This window comes from Podarcis vaucheri (assembly GCF_965113315.1).
Source record: "Podarcis vaucheri genome assembly, chromosome: 12".
Classification (NCBI taxonomy): Eukaryota; Metazoa; Chordata; class Lepidosauria; order Squamata; family Lacertidae; genus Podarcis; species Podarcis vaucheri.
In genome coordinates this window covers 39,212,732-39,229,618 of record NC_138750.1, presented here as the reverse complement: position 1 = coordinate 39,229,618, position 16,887 = coordinate 39,212,732, and the positions used below count along the sequence as shown (strand labels likewise).

The 16,887-nt window shown below is 42.9% G+C and overlaps 1 long non-coding RNA gene across 2 annotated transcripts in view; it reads left to right on the top strand.

Moving 5' to 3' along the window:
- The first annotated feature begins 329 nt into the window (after positions 1-329).
- LOC309515446 overlaps positions 330-16,887 on the top strand; it is a 44,914-nt gene continuing 28,356 nt past the window's right edge. Inside the window, exon 1 of one of the 2 annotated variants that reach the window (XR_014212478.1) lies at positions 330-398. This is a non-coding gene — a long non-coding RNA (uncharacterized lncRNA). The remainder of the gene's footprint in view (positions 399-16,887) is intronic. The other variant, XR_014212479.1, reaches the window with a different exon arrangement.

Sequence of the window (16,887 nt, the reverse complement as noted above, 5' to 3'; positions counted from 1 at the left end):
AGGCGCTTCACTTTTTAAAAAAGGAAGTGAATCAGAGACATCTAATGAAAGTTATAAAACAATATGTGAGATATCACCAAGGCTTTGGCACTCCGTGGGCAGCACCGTTGTTAATCAGGGACATACCTAAGAGTTGGTTGAGTCTGCCCAACCACCTCTCGACCCTGGTTTGGGGTGTCTAGGAGCCTGCGCACCCATCCACACACTCTCCTTGCCAAGGGCTCAAGGGACGAAGGGACACCAATACAGCTCCTTACCAAGAGTACAAGGGAGCTTAGGCAGGCCTCTGTTGCTAAGGTCACTCAATCACTGTTGCTAAGCAATCAGAGCCCCACCTGGGACTCAGGAGAGGCCCTTTGCAAAGCAGCAGGAGAAGCTAAATGGAGGAGAGCATGGCGGTAAGTTTGCTTGTGTCCCCATTATTTCATTTACACAATGTGCTGCCTTTAAAGAATAAAACAAAACTGGCTGGCTTTGGTAGGTTTTACTGAAAAATAACTCGCTTTGAAAATAAATGAGGGTTTTCCTCAGAAAGAAATGGAATATTACAGTCCCCCATCTGCTGAGCTTCCATGTTCCCCACACAGCCACTATTGGTCTCTTTGTCTTAACTGGGATGCTATTTGTTAATATGCAGTAACCATAAAGCAAAAATATAAAATACAAAATGTCTCCACAAATGCAGCCACAAAATATCTGGACATCTCAAAGCTGCTGCAAGTTAAAATGACTATTGGCTGTGTTTGAACACAATAATTTCTCTTTGTTTATCAAGGTTGACAAAGTGTTTCAAATATATATTTCTGAGAGTTGTGAAACTGCACATATTTGCTTATTGCATATTTGAATCTTTATTTTCCTCCCAGAGCTCAAGGTTGTGTATTTTATTATCTCCATTCCCCTATTTTATCTTCACAACAGCCCTGTGGGTTGGTAGTTCAGACACCAAAGCTGTGAAACTGAACGTGCTTTTTTGCTTGTTGTTATTTATCAGCATCGGAAAACCTTTTGTTTTGCTGCAAATATCAGGACTAAGAAACGCTGCAGTTAAAGCAAGGAGGCTGCTCTTCTGGCTTACCTTACATGATCTGTGAATGACATTACATAAGAATATAAGGAAACTCTGGTGGACGAGGCCAATGGCCCATTTAGCCAAGCTTCCTGTCTTCACATTGACCAACCAGGTGCCTGAGAAGCCGGTAAGCAGGACCTGAAAGCAATAACACCCTCCCCTCCTGTAGTTTCTAGCAACTGGTTTCCAGAAATATACCTCCTCTGGTGGTGGAAGCAGAGCACGGCCTTCGTGGCTCATAGCCTCTGATAGGCTTTTCCTCCACAAATTTGTCTAATCCTCCATTAAAGACATTCAAGTTGGACTGAAACAGACCCCTCTTTGAAACACTGGAAAGCTGCTGCCTGCCAGGCACTGAGTTAGATGAACCAATGGTCTGGGTCAGTACTAGGCAGCTTCTTATGTTCCTGGTATTTGTTCAAAAGGAGCTCCCAAATAATTGTTTTCAGAACACAAGAAGAGTCTGCTGCATCAGGCCAGCGGCTCATTTTAGTCCAGCATCCTTGTTCTCACAGAGGCCAGCCAAATGTCTGTGGGAAGCACAAGATTTAGTACAATGCTAATAAAAGGCCACTCAGTTCCATAACACATGGTAGCAGCCTGTTGATGGGCACTTCCCCCTAACACACACACACACCTGAACCAAAAGGGATCATAAATGAACCCGTTGGAAAAAGTTAGATGCTTCCATACAAAATAACAGAGTTCCCATCTTAAGATAAGAATGCAAGTGCATGGAAGCCTCTGAACCCACAAGAACTGTACATAAGAGTGATGTTCTTGATAGATGGTTACTTCCTTCCCATCAGTGGAAATTGACAGCTGCAGCTATAACCTTTTCAGCACTCTTCTTTCAATGGGAAACGGGGGACCTTCTCTCTCTCTCTCTCTCTCTCTCTCTCTCTCTCTCTCTCTCTCTCTGAATTACGGAGCTATTCAAGATTAGGAGGCTTTGTGGGCAAAATGGGGCAGTGGCTTTGGGAGCATTCTTTTGGGGGGATCACACATGGGGAGAAAAGGGGGGAACCATCTAATTCTCTACTCTGACGTTGATCGGCACCTGCCGAAACCTTTTTCCATGCTTTTATTATTTTTAAGGAGAATAATCTTGTAATAAGGGGGTAATAAGGGGGGCTACATCTGGAGAGAGTTAAGTGCTGTGGCTTTGAGACAGCTGGAATGCCGGCAACACGGAAGCTCCTTGTATACAGCGATGTTGTTTTCTTCGGGGAGATTGCAGAAAGGAGCTGCTTCGTTTCAGTGAAGCCAGATCTCGTGGAAATTCCATTGGCGAGTATGTGAGAGCGTGGCAGAATACAAATCTGCTTTCTTTGGTCCCCTGGTGCATCTTCTTTGAGTTCCAGTTCTGCCACGTGCCACTGCTACGTTGCCCATGAAGAACAGATGTGAGGGTGGGGGTGGGGATATGGAATTAAACAATCCAACTGATTTTAATTAGGCTGAAATAATAAACTATCATCCTTCAAATCAAGAATGATGGATACACTCCAGCTGCGTGGAGAAAGTTGTCTTCAGCCTGCTTGAAGGAGCCATGTTAGAATGGTCTCCTTACCCTCCCCCCAAAACAATCACCTTTCCTACATACCTAAGGGATCCCAATAATCATGTGTGTGATCATTTTCCTCCAAGGAGCTCAAGGGGATACAGGGTTCTCCTCTCTGCATTTTATCCTCACAACAACCCTGTGAGGTGGATTAGGTTTTTGAAATACAATGACTGGCCCAAAGTCACCTCATGTGTGGTTTTGAACTCTGGTCTCCCAGCTCCTAGTCCAACACCCTAACCATTACACTGAACTGTGTAGGAACAGCAGCAGTGCATGCATGCAGCGGGGTCTTGCCAGTGGTGGTGCTGTGCTCATTGGGAAGGAAATGAAGCAGCAGCATGGTGTGAGGAACTGTGGGGTGTTTGCAGCCCAATAAGTGCAGATGCCTGTGGACTGCTACCCTGAAGCTCCCCCAACTTCACTATTGCTGCCTCCCCATATCCCAGCCCTATTCTGATTAGCACAGCACCACTGTCAGAGGCGTGTCACTGTCTCCTCCTCTCCCTCCACACACAAAAACCTAAGAGAAAAAATCTTAACTGGGCAGGGGACAATCCCAAACTGTCCCAGTGAGGACTGAGCATGCAAAGTGGGCTGAGCTGCTGAGCATCTGTTCCAGAGGAGCAGAAAACTAGAGATAGGGCAAACTGAATGGAGTATCCTAATGTTATGTACTGAGCTGAATAGGATCCAAAATGCAGCAGTCTGATTGGTCCTAGAATAATAGGATTCAGAATGTAGCAGTCTGGTTGGTACTAGAACAATAGGATTCAGAATGCAGCAGTCTGATCGGTCCTAGAATAATAGGATTCAGAATGTAGCAGTCTGATTGGTCCACAGGAGCCACCCAATCCAGCTCCAGGTGGAAGTGAATCTGCAACCTGATTGGCCTACAGGAGAATCCTGGAATTAGCCAATCACGTGGGGCCCATTATGTAAATAATGTATATAAAGCAGACATTCTGGGGGAACTTCCATTCCTCCTCACCACTATGAGGTGCCTAGCAAGAACCTTGAATGGGAATAGTCCACACTGTAATGTTTTGTTCTCTGCTTGTGGGTCTTTACGTGGCTCAAATGGCAAAAACATCCTGTACAAAAAAGGACTTCCATGTTTATTTCTGAGTATAAGATACTGAAAATGTGTCACAGGAAACGGGGATTGCTTTGATTAGGAATGAGAGAGAAAATTCACATTTAAAGGCAAACATAGCTAATTCACACTATACAAAGCAGTAGACAAAGTGAAATAGTACAAATACACACTTCTCAGCATTCTTCAAATGCAGTTCTCCTGCAAAGTAGTGTGTAAGTACAGAAATGCACATACTAGTGCCAAGTTTGTGTACATATGCATATATTAGTGAATATGGCAAACTAAAGTGCCTTAGGGTAGGGGCAAGCTGCATACCAAAATGTGTGTATCAGGATAAATTTGCACTAAAATGCTAGTAGATTTTCATGAAACAGTTGTAGAAATGTAGAAAACTGGGGGGGGTGGGGGGACTAGGCAAATGAGAACCTGAGAGAACTGAAACTGACAATATTCTCCATTCCTAACTGTGATGCCCTGCTTATATGCACCCTTAGACATCTGGATGGCTGGTGTTGGAAACAGGACAATGGGCTAGATAAACCCTTGATCTGTTTCAGCAAGGAGCATCTCGATTAGGCTGGCTCACCATCCTCTCTCCACCACTCAGAAATCTGGAAACATCAATAACTAGCAAAACCAAAGAAGAAAAGCAACCCCAAAAGTGACCTAAATTGAAATTCACATTTTGGAGAACGGAGTGGACGCACAGAGGCCGCCTGTGTGATAACCATCGTCTCAGGAACACACAAACTCGCAAAACATTAAAGCCCTGGCAAGTGTTTTAAGTGGTCTGCTCAATAAATGTGAACATCCTGGCCCACAATTATTTCCATAGGAAAATATTATTTGGCCAGAGGGAGGCGGTGGGGGAAACAGCCCTCGGGGATAAATATTCTTGGTTTGGAACAGGCCAGAAGGTAATCAGATATTTTATCAGGAGACAAGAAGATGGCAAAAGTTCACCCTCCCAGATGCTTGTAGGAAAGGAATTGTGCTCGCTAAATAATCCCAAATGGCTCCAGCAAGCCACATTCCATAGGGTGGGAGTGGGGAACTTCAGGCCTGGGGAGCAAATGCTGCCCCCCAGGCCTCTCTGTCTGGACTTCAGGACTCCCCTGGGCCATACCGCTCACCAGCTCTGCTCAGTCTCCTCTCCCGGGTCTTTGGCTGGCTGAGGTGTGTCCCTCTTGCTTGGGTGGATGGGAGACAGATCTAGAAGTATAAACGATTTTCAGAAGCTAGGCTTCCATTCCCTATCCACTGCTGGAATGCAGCCCCCAGAAGGTTGCTCACTAGGGAATGTGGCAATTGGGCTGTAGAAAAAGCTCTCCATCCCTGCCCTATAGAAATATGGAAATCCTTGAACCTCACATTTATTTATTTATTTAAGCTTTTCGAAATAGAAGCATACAGGTTCCATGTGAAATTCTTTGCATGCAGGTCAACAGAGAGGCCTCATCCTCAATGCAGGGCACAGCTGAGTTTATCTGAGATAAACGAAGCTTCCCACGGAGGCCGCATCATCCAGGAGCAAAAGATTGCTTGCTCTATGGCCATAGCCTGAAATGCATTTTCCTGCTGCTCTGCTGGAATTATACCTGATGGTGCAGATAGGAAAATGGAAGCCCTTGTGCGTTGTTTTTTTTTCCGGAGGCAGTGTTAGTAAATTTCAAAAATCCCACTTGTGGAGAGATTCGTGACTTGGAGCATGAGAGGCAGATTGAGAGTATATGGGTGAAAATTGTAGGAGGGGGAAAAAACGCTAACCTTACTATGGGTGTCTGCTATAGACCCCCAAGCCAGACTGAAGACGTGGATGGTGCCTTCCTAGAGCAGATTACCAAACAATTAAAAAGGAGGGATTTAATAGTCATGAGAGACTTCAGGTACCCTGATATCTGTTGCAACTCTGCCAAGAATGTAAGGTCCAACAAATTCCTCAGTTGCCTCACTGACTATTTCATTTCCCAGAATTTGGAAGAAGCAACAAGGGGGTCATCTCTCTGGGACATAGTCCTCACTAATGAGAGGAACTGATTGACAAAGTAAAAGTACTGGGAACCTTGGGAGGAAGCAATTTTGCTCTCTTGGATTTCGTTATACAGAGGCAAGGGGAAGTTGAGTGTAGTCAGACATGCACTCTGGACTTTAAGAAATTATTTCAAAAAAAGGTTAAGGAACTACTGGATGAAATCCCATGGTCAGAAATACTCAAAGAGAAGGGATGGAGGCTTCTTAAAGGTGAAATATTGAAGGCACAAAGGCAGGCAATTCCAAGAAGAAAGAAAAGTGGGAAGCACCTAAAGAAACTGGTGTAGCTACATAAGGAGCTTACAGACGAGCTGAGATGTAAAAATGTCATGTATAAGAAACGGAAGTATATACACAAGCAGCCAACACTTGCAAGGAGAAGGGTTCCCTTGCAGCTCTACAATTCTATGATTCTTTGTTAGTCTGCCATATATCTCTCTGAACACAGCTGTACCCAGGAAGAAGGCTCTACTCAGGAGGATGGGAAAGACCCACCCAGAATAAAATTTAAAATACTGAGGGATGCAAAAGAAAGAGGGGGATTTGCCCTGCCGGACTTTAAACTGTACTATGAAGCAGCAGCGTTTTGCTGGCTGAAAGAGTGGATGCTCCTCGAGAATACAGACATCTTGGATCTGGAAGGTTTTAACAATGTATTTGGTTGGCATGCATATTTATGGTATGACAAAATTAAGGTGCATAGGGCCTTTAAAAATCATATTGTCAGAAAAGCTTTATATAACGTCTGGATAAGATATAAAGATCTGTTGGAAAACAAAACCCCTAGATGGTTGTCACCCTTAGAGGCTAAGGCGTTGAAAAAGCTTAATATGGAAGCTGAATGGCCTAAGTATTGGGAAATTTTGGAACAAGATGGAGATAAGTTGAAGTTACAGAGTCATGAGAAATTGAAACCCAAAGTACGAGATTGGCTCCATTATTATCAAATAATGGAGGTTTATAAACAAGACAGGAAAATTGGCTTCCAGGTGGAGAAATCAAAACTAGAAACTGAACTGTTAGAACCCAATACTAAGAATTTGTCAAGAATGTATAATTTGCTGCTGAAATGGAATACACAAGATGAAACAGTTAAATCAGCTATGATTAAGTGAGCACAGGACATTGGTCATAACATTATGTTTGCTGACTGGGAATGGTTGTGGAACACCGGAATAAAATTTACGGCATGTAATGCCTTAAAGGAAAATATTATGAAAATGATCTATAGGTGGTACACGACCCCAGTCAAGCTAGCAAAAATTTACCACTTGCCTGATAATAAGTGCTGGAAATGTAAAGAAACTGAAGGTACTTTCTATCACCTTTGGTGGACGTGTACAAAGATTAAGGCTTTCTGGGAAATGATATATAATGAAATGAAAAAGGTACTTAAATGTACTTTCCCTAAGAAACCAGAGGCCTTTCTCTTGGGCATTGTCGGCCAATTGGTGCCAAAGAAAGATAGAAACTTTTTTATGTACGCCACTACAGCAGCAAGAATACTTATCGCAAAGTATTGGAAGACACAAGATCTACCCACTCTGGAAGAATGGCAGATGAAAGTGATGGACTACATGACACTGGCTGAGATGACTGGCAGAATCCGCGACCAGGGGAAAGAGACGGCGGAAGAAGACTGGAAGAAATTTAAAATCTACCTTAAGAACTATTACAAAGTTGATGAATGCTAAAATGCCGAGGTTTTGAGAAAGAAAAGGAGATTACAGCGATATAAGATTAAGTTGAAGGAAAGATTAGGAAGACATATGCTTGATAAAATTATCTAGAAGTTGCTGAAATAATTTTGGACATTGGGATGCAGGAAGGGGAGGTATGGGGGAGTCTGAGAAGTGAGGTTTATGAAAAAAAGGTTATGAAATTATACATGTTTGTATGTCTTTTTATATGTTTGTATTGTTTAAAAAAATTTGTAAAACCAATAAAAAATTTATATAAAAAAAAGACCCACCTTCAACCACTTACCCATCAGAAGACCAGGTAGAGGAAGAGCTGCTTTAGCCTTACAGTCTCATGTAGACCTTTTATTGGGTCTGGATCTATACAGGATTTTTTTTTTAAAAAAAACACTACAGAAAAAAAACACTATAAAAGCTCTTAATGGAAAATCCCATTGGCTCTACAGTGCCATCTGGCGTCGCATGATTATAACGCAGTTATAATGATATAATTGATGAGCGTAGATGAGTCTCGGGTTAACAGCTCTCCTCCAACAGCCATTAAAATGTGGGGTATGTATGTATGTATGAGTAAATAAATAAAGAACATTGTTATTTTAAAAAAACAATACTTTGAGTTCCAGACCAGGGTGGCACAGATGTGCCTTTCCAGGTTCAGCCAGAAGGCATGCATGCTGATATAGATTGCCAAAGTCCTCATCCGCCTGTGTCAACGTACTGGGCTTCAACCATTGCCTGTTGAAGTTTGGCTATTGTCCTTCCCCAAATCTGCAAAGCCTGGCTCCATCATCTGTTCATCAAAATCCATCTTTTCCAGAGTTGGGCAGAATCCCTATTCCGTAACTGAACCATCCATAGATCCTGGCTGATGTCCTGAAGTAGCTAGAAGGCTGCATTAGGATATCCAAAGGTTCATCCTGGCCTGGAAAGACAGGAAGCAGTCTGGAAAGGAGAACTTGTATGGGGTTTGGCTTTATCTTTGCATGGTGATCCAGGTAATTAAACTCTCCTGCCTCTTCAGTGTTTCCGAGTTCAGCAGGACACAGCGCAGCAGGAGAAATGGATGGTTTTAAGACAGTATGATAGATAGCTGCTTTTTCTAATCATTTTATTAATATCGTAGTAATAATAATAATAATAAATTTTTATTTACACCCTGCCCTTCCCAGTTCAAAAACCGGGCTCAGGGCAGCTAACAACAAATTTAAAACACTTAATTATAAAAGCAGCATAAAATACAGTATAAAAACATGAATAACAATAAAAATCAAAAATCAATTTAGGGGAAATAAGCATTAGATAATCCCCAGGGCTAGCTGGCTGAATTGGTCCTACTTGGGCCAGTGAGGAGGCCGGGGGAGAATTAGCTGTGGGGTTTCAGAGCAGATGATCTTCATAAATGGGGAGGGGGGGGGAAGAGAAGGGAAATAAAAGATCAGGCTGAATTCAAATTAAAGGCCAGGCGGAATAGCTCTGTCATACAGGCCCGACAGAAGTAGGTTAAATCCTGAAGGGCCCTAGTCTCATGGGACAGAGCATTCCACCAGGTCGGAGCCATCACTGAAAAGGCCCTGGCCCTGGTGGAAGATAGTCTGACTTCCTTAGGGCCTGGGACCTCTAAACTATGGTTATTCATGGACCTTAAGGTCCTCTGCGGGGCATACCAGGAGAGGCGGTCCCATAGATACGAGGGCCCTAAGCCACAAAGGGCTTTAAAGGTCAAGACCAGCACCTTGAACCTGACCCTATACTCCACCAGGAGCCAGTGCAACTGGTAAAGCACTGGGTGAATATGCTCCCATGGCAGGGATCCCATGAGGAGCCTCGCTGCAGCATTCTGCACCCTCTGGAGTTTCTGGATCAGCTTCAAGGGCAGCCCTGCGTAGAGCAAATTACAGTAGTCAAGCCTGGAGGTGACCCGTCGCATGGATTACTGTGACCAGTTCGGGGCGGGAAACGTAAGTGACAAACTGCTTAATGCAGTTTCAGGGAAGTTTTTAACGTGTGATATTTTATTGTATTTTTGGTTTTTATGGAAGCCGCCCAGAGTGGCTGGGGAGGCCCAGCCAGATGGGCGGGGTATAAATAATAAATTATTATTATTATTATTATTATATTATTATAATGCTGCAAAGATGGCAAAATGTCGCCTTAGCTGTTGCTGTAACCTGCTGTAACCATTATATCATCTATGATGACAACATAGTAGTAGACCCTGATGGAATTCATACATAATCATCTTTGATTATGTAAAAAGAGAATATCTACAGAGAATATATTGTTGCATTGTGTGTGTGTGTGTGCGCGCACACACACACACACACACAAGTGCAGATATTTGTTTTTCTTACCACCTGTGATTCCTACTACTAGTATGATGGTAACAAGATGCGGTATGAGTTAGGGATAGGGAGAAATTTGATCCCGTTCACATTTAAAGGAGAACGTAACCTAGCTCACACTTTCTGAAAAAGATGCACACTGAGGGCTGTCCTTCAAAACTCACTCATCTGAATTTTGCAATGCAGTTCTCCAGCCAATATGTGCAAAACTGGGGTAAAGTATGCATATAAGTGCATATGTTAGTGAAAATAAGATGCAAAATGCATTATACTGATGAAAATTTATTTGCAAAAAAGTGTATACAGTGGTACCTCGGGTTACATACGCTTCAGGTTACAGACGCTTCAGGTTACAGACTCCGCTAACCCAGAAATAGTACCTCGGGTTAAGAACTTTGCTTCAGGATGAGAACAGAAATCGTGCTCTGGCAGCGCAGTGGCAGCAGGAGTCCCCATTAGCTAAAGTGGTGCTTCAGGTTAAGAACAGTTTCAGGTTAAGAACGGACCTCCGGAATGAATTAAGTACTTAACCCGAGGTACCACTGTATTAGGGAAGCAGTGTACTAAAATGCTTATGCTTTTTCAGGAGGTCTTTTTAAATAAAAAAAATCATGATATGATATGCAAATGGCCTGGGGGGTATTGGTTTGTTTTTGTTCTTTTTTATTATGTATTTTGTGTGCTCATTTTGCACTTTTATATTGGGAACCACCCTGTGACCTTCAGGTGAAGGGCAGTGTACAAATTAAATAAATAATAATAATAAATGCATTACATTAAGTAAAAGTGCTTTCAACATGCATATATTAAAGCAAAAAATGTGTATGAAAGTGGCATATATTAGGATAAATGTGCTTGAAAATGCATATTAATATTTGACACTGGTGCTTTTTTAAAAAAAAAATCAAACTAATTCAGAGATGGAGTGATCTGAAGAAAAAGTTGGGAAAATGAGAAGACACGAAAGCATTAATTGATTGATTTGACCATCCTTGTTTTGTACCTATTCATTTCCTGTGAGGCCAGCAAATCTCTAGAAGGAGCGCAGTAAACATCCAGTACAGATTAGTATCCGCAGCAATGCACAAGGGAAGACCCCGACTCCCCCATGGAGGAATCTGTTTTCACAGCAGAATGGAGTGACTTTGTAGGATGGTTTCCTGTTGAGTTCATAGTCTGTGCAGGGTGTTGGGGCACTGAACGTGCCTGCAAGGAAGTCAGCTCTGCAGCTTTGCTTTTAGTTTTGACCATAAATGTCTCTCCAAACCTGGACAAAAGTGAAAGAAAAAAATGTGTCATGAAAAATGAGGGAAGATAAGATTGATTTTTTTTAAAAAAAAAAATTATTTATTTCCAAAAGATGGGAGAAATACTCCCTCCTGCAAAGTGTCAGAAGCGGGACATCTGCATTATGTTGGTTTCTTGCAACAATCTATTCTGTCTAACATCCGTGTGAGACAATTAAAGGTAATAAATCATAAAGCCTTTCTTGGTTTTAAAGATCCCAGATGCTCTGAAAGACATAAAAATCTAGATGTCTCATCCCACCTTAGATTTTGTGTCAGCACTTGGCAGATTTAAGTTTCAAAAGATAGCAGAGGTCCTTCAAATGCCAACAGGGCAGGTTTTCTCAGATTAGTCATAATACCAGTGGAAATGTGTGTGTGTGTTTTTTGGGGGGGCAGTTGAAGGATAGGCATGTATATAACATTTACGGTACTCTTGACTGATGAGCTCTTTTATGCATACATTTGCCTAATAAAGAAATCCTCTTTTTTCAAAAATCAAATCGTAAATTGCAAGATAGCTGTATAGAAAAGGCTTAAGGAAAGTCAGAATTGCTGGTTAATGTTTATTCATTCCTTCTCTAGGACATGTTTCATAAAAGACTGCATCTGTACTGGAAGCAGCTTACAGTAAAATATCACACACAATCTCACATACCCAAATAAAGTGCATTTTAACATTATGAAAGGCAAATGAACGATTAAATGTTTCTGCACTTCCTGTATGCATTCTATAAATACCCTCGTGGAATTGCAGAGTTGGAAGGGACCCTGAGGGTCATTTAATCCAATCCTCGGCAATGCAGGGATCTCAAAGCATTCGTAACAAATGGCCACCCAACCTCTACTTAAAAGCCTCCAAGTAAGGAAAGTCCACCACCTTTCATGGGGAGGGGGGGTCTGTTGTGGTCAAACAGTTCTTACTGTCAAAAAGTTCTTCCTGATGTTTACAGTGGTACCTTGGGTTACATACGCTTCAGGTTACAGACTCCACTAACCCAGAAGTAGTACCTTGGGTTAAGAACTTTGCTTCAGGATGAGAACAGAAATCATGCTCCCCGGTGCGGCGGCAGCAGGAGGCCCCATTAGCTAAAGTGGTGCTTCAGGTTAAGAACAGTTTCAGGTTAAGAACGGACCTCCGGAACGAATTAAGTTCTTAACCCGAGGTAGTTTATTTTCTTGTAACTTGAATCCATTGGTTTGGGGTCTAGCCTCCAGAGAAGAAAACAAGCTTGCTCCATCCTCCATGTGACAGCCTTTTAGATATTAGAAGATGGCTATCATATCTCCTCTCAGTCTCCTCTTTTCCAGGCTAAATATACCCAGCTCCTTCAACTGTTCCTCATAAGGTTTGGTTTCCACACCCTTGGTTATCTTGGTCACCCTCCACTGCACACATTCCAACTGGCCAATATCCTTCTTAAATTGGGCGCAGCTCATCAGGCCTAGAGATTTGAATTCATTTCAAGTAGTTTAGTGTTCCGGGAATGGATTCCAGTGCTGCCAGACCCCAATTCCACTGGGGGAAATGGATTTCAGCGGGGAGGAGAGGAGAGGGAAGTTCCATTACATGAGTGGAAGGCCGCTTGCTTAATGTTGGCTATTGTCTAATTGAATTTACTTAGGTTATACATAGGATTGTGTTGTAATTTATTGTATTTTTAAAATGTAGATTTGTGGAACTCGCCAGTGTAGCGTAGTGGCTAGTACGGTGGACTAGGACCTGGGAGACCAGGGTTCAAATCTCCACTCCACCTTGGGCCAGCCACTCAATCTCACCCTAATCTACAGGGTTGTTGAGAGAATGCTGCACTAGACTGCATCCTTGGCAAGTTGGCAACCACTTTATCACTGTGGCCCTACTTAAACTTGCAGATGCAGTCGCAGAGATGGTCGCCTGCATTTACAGCTGAGTTCCCACAAGCTTTCCTCCATACCTCTGTCCACCTATGTGCATGAGAGCACTGAGAAATTTGGCTGTGCAAAACAGCTCCTTTTGCCTCACAGGGCAGAGGGGCCCCCAAAGCCCTCCAGGAAGCATATCTTAGATGCATGTTTGAGAACATCAAGCGGGAACTGATTGTAAGCCCTGGAGCACAAAACCTATTGATTTAGCCACATGGGGTTTCTGAACCAAATTGTTCCCAAATGCTGATCTTTCTTCCACCCACTCATAAAGAGTTAAAGACATTTCCCACATGTTAGAGGGAACTCAAGGACACTGAGAGAGAGAGAGAGAGAGAGAGAGAGACCCTCTCAGAGCTTTTCAGAAATGTTTTCTCCCTTGGAAAATTCTAGTAAACAAAATAATTGCAATAATAAAAGAAATATTCTCTTCATTCTCCTTTTGATGGGAGATGGCGCTTCGTGATATAAATGTGAGTTGCATATAATATGCCATTAAAACTGTTTTACATTCTCTTGCAAGTTCCAGCAAATATGTCCACTTTACACACAAAGAGAGGAATTTCTGAGGCTTGCATTGTTGACTCTTTCCATATGGAATATGTATAAATGTGTAAAGAAACCCATATATGTTTCATTTTGACTTGGGACACAAGAAACAGCTCACTATTGAGCTTACAGGAGATGGATGTTGATGTGTTCCGTGCAGATTATTAGTGCTCTTTGGCTCTGAAACAACCTCAGCTTAGGTCATAGCCAAGGACAAAAATAGCCCATAAAATATGGCATGTCCTCACCAGGCCCATTTATCTTATGAGCATCAGGTTGCTGCATTTACTGTAGCATAAATGCCTGGTTTCAAAGATGAGAGAGGAAGAAACGCTCCTAGTGAAATCAATACGTATTTGCAAATAAAAAGAAAAAAGGTCTTGATAAATTTGCCAGTGTGAATTAGAAACTCAATTTGCAGTAGATGTATGCCTCTTTTTTCCTCCCACTGTTTGATGAATTTGTGGGGGAAGGAATCAGGGTAGTTGCTGCTGCTGCTCCCACTCCTGGCCTCCATGAGCTCCGCTGATGTTTTACAGAGCTTACACATGCACAACAGCATACAAATGGAGAGTGCTGTAGGGACAAGTGAAGAGAGAAACCTGTTTCCAGTTTTATGGACAACTTGTACATGCATGCAACTCATTCAAACCTTCAAGTGTCTTCATGGAAGCCAGGAGCCTTTAGCCCATCTCGGCCAGCATCCGGTTCCGACACTGACTGTGGGAAACCTGCAAACAGGACCGAAGTACAAGAGCAGACCCCACACATGTCCCGGGGGGGAAATGGGACATGCTGTTTTCTCATGTGAGGGCACAGTGGCCATTTCGTAGGCCACCACTGTTTCCTACAGGAGTGAGTTCCACAGCTGAACTATGTGCTGAATGGATGTCCACAAGTTCCAATATCATGAGGGAAGGAGAAAACCTTTCTCTGGACACTTTCTCTGTGCCATGCATAATTTTTGCAAACTTCTATTATGCCCCCAATCAGTCCTGACTGCAGCAATTCGCCCAAAGTGAAGCTTTCATCTCCCACTGATTTAAACAGGAGAGACTGGTGGGAATTTGTCTGGATTGTGCCCTATCTCATCAGGTGCCCGGGCTGCACCTCTTGAAGCATAAACTCTTGTGATTCACCGCAGGACAAACAATGTGAGAGCCATGTGTATGCTGCTACCTGGTGGCCCGGCAGCTCAAATGTTGCTTTCTAGGTTGCCTTTTGTCCCTGTTCTCCCGCCTGATTATCTTCAGCACTATTCCCTTTGAGACAAAGATCACAGCTTCTTATGTTTCTGCATGGTTCTTAGCACAATGGGACTTGGTCTTGATTACAGTCTGCAGCAGGGTCAAGAATATAAAGGCACAATGCGAAACAGGCACAATAGCTGGAGTCTAGGGCCCGCTGAGAAGATGGCTTGTAAAGTCCAGGATCTGAGCCTCTGAGAGTGATTTTTATGTCCTCAATTACAAGAAGAGAAGAGTTGTTATTCAAAGCTGTTGCCCCGGAGGACAGGAAAACAAAGAGGAAGGTATGTGTGGGACCTGCTGACCTCAATCAATTGCCTGCTTTCTTGGATAGCAGCAGCATCCCTGAAATCGAAACCCACCCTCCAAAATCCAACTGACTTCCTGTCACCAGAACTTGGGGCAGAAGGTCAAGATGAGAGGTGCAGAGTCATGAGAATGTTACCCAAAGACACCTCCTTAAATTAAAATAAGAAAAGAGAAATCCACAGGATGTGTTTTCTTTGCTAGGTTATTTACAGAGCAAAAAGATAACATGGCGGCGAATGGGTTTCGAGCTTTTCCAAAGCGTTTTTAATCTATTAAAGGAGCTGAAATGCTCTTATCCGAAAGCGATCTGAGCAGCCTCTACTTTCTGTGTTCTGTACTGTGGCATAGCGAAGAGAGAACAGCAAGGAGCTCAGCTCCAGGGCTGTCTCTAGAACAGAGAAATGGTGATGTCATGCCAGAGCACCACAGCAATTGATATAGAACCTCCTTGCTCTGGTGGTAAATGGATCAGGTGATAACGAGGCTTTCAAGTTTGTGGCAGATGAGCATTGGGTGAATGTGGAGAGTACGGAAATTAAACAAGAAGACACTGGATAGCTCTTTCAGTTTCTTAGATGGGGTTCCTGCTTCACTGTTTCACTCTTCACTGTTAGAAATGCTAACAATCTTGCATAGAAAGACTAACTGAAAGGCTAAAGATTGTGTTTCAGCTGGCTTGAGATCTTTTGTTAAATCTCTTTTACACAGTGAATTTATTCTATAAACATCTATTCAGGGAAAGTCTTTGATCCTAATATATTTGAAATTGTGTCCTGCATTGGGGCAGGGGCGGGATGTATGTGACTATAGATCAACACAGCCACTTGCATTTTTTTTTACTCTGAGAGGGGCTTGTCAGGATGAATTCCTGCACTTCCAAATTTACCACTACACCACTCATTCTGTAATGTCCGTACATAAACTTGACATTAAAGGAAGTAACTCTTTATTCTAATTCAGATCCCCAAACACCCTGTTGAACATTGTAGCTGCCATGCTAGGCACACTTAGCTGGGAATAAGTTCATTCTGAGTAGACATCTGAGTAGCTTCTGAGTAGCTATGCATAGGGATACACTGTAAATTAACATGCCTTGAATTAGCTAGAAGAAGCTACATTTTCACCTCACCCATTCATAAGCTAAACCAGGCTGAAAGCCCATTTATACATTTTTTTTAATAGATAGATGCTTAAAATAAATAAAATTCTAGATGTTTGGCACAAGCTTTTGCCTGATGAGGTGCCTGGTATAGCTCAATACCTTCTGAAGTGAAACAAGAGTTGGTGCTCTCAAAACAATCTCTGCCTGCTACCCATTTTTCTCCAGAATAAGAATATGCATTCTCCTTCACAAGGAAAAGGGACGCGGGTGGTGATGTGGGTTAAACCACAGAGTCTAGGACTTGCCAATCAGAAGGTTGGGGGTTCGAATCCCCGCGACGGGGTGAGCTCCCATTGCTCAGTCCCTTCTCCTGCCAACCTAGCAGTTCGAAAGCACATCAAAGTGCAAGTAGATAAATAGGTACCGCTCCGGCAGGAATGTAAACGGCATTTCCGTGCACTGCTCTGGTTCACCAGAAGTGGCTTAGTCATGCTGGCCACATGGAAGCTGTACGCCGGCTCCCTCAGCCAATAAAGCGAGATGAGCGCCGCAACCCCAGAGTTGGTCAAGACTGGACCTAATGGTCAGGGGTTCCTTTACCTTTACCTTCACAAGGAAAATGTCCTTTGCTTAATTCAAAGACACTTAATTGCCATGACAAAATCAGCACGCATTACCAAA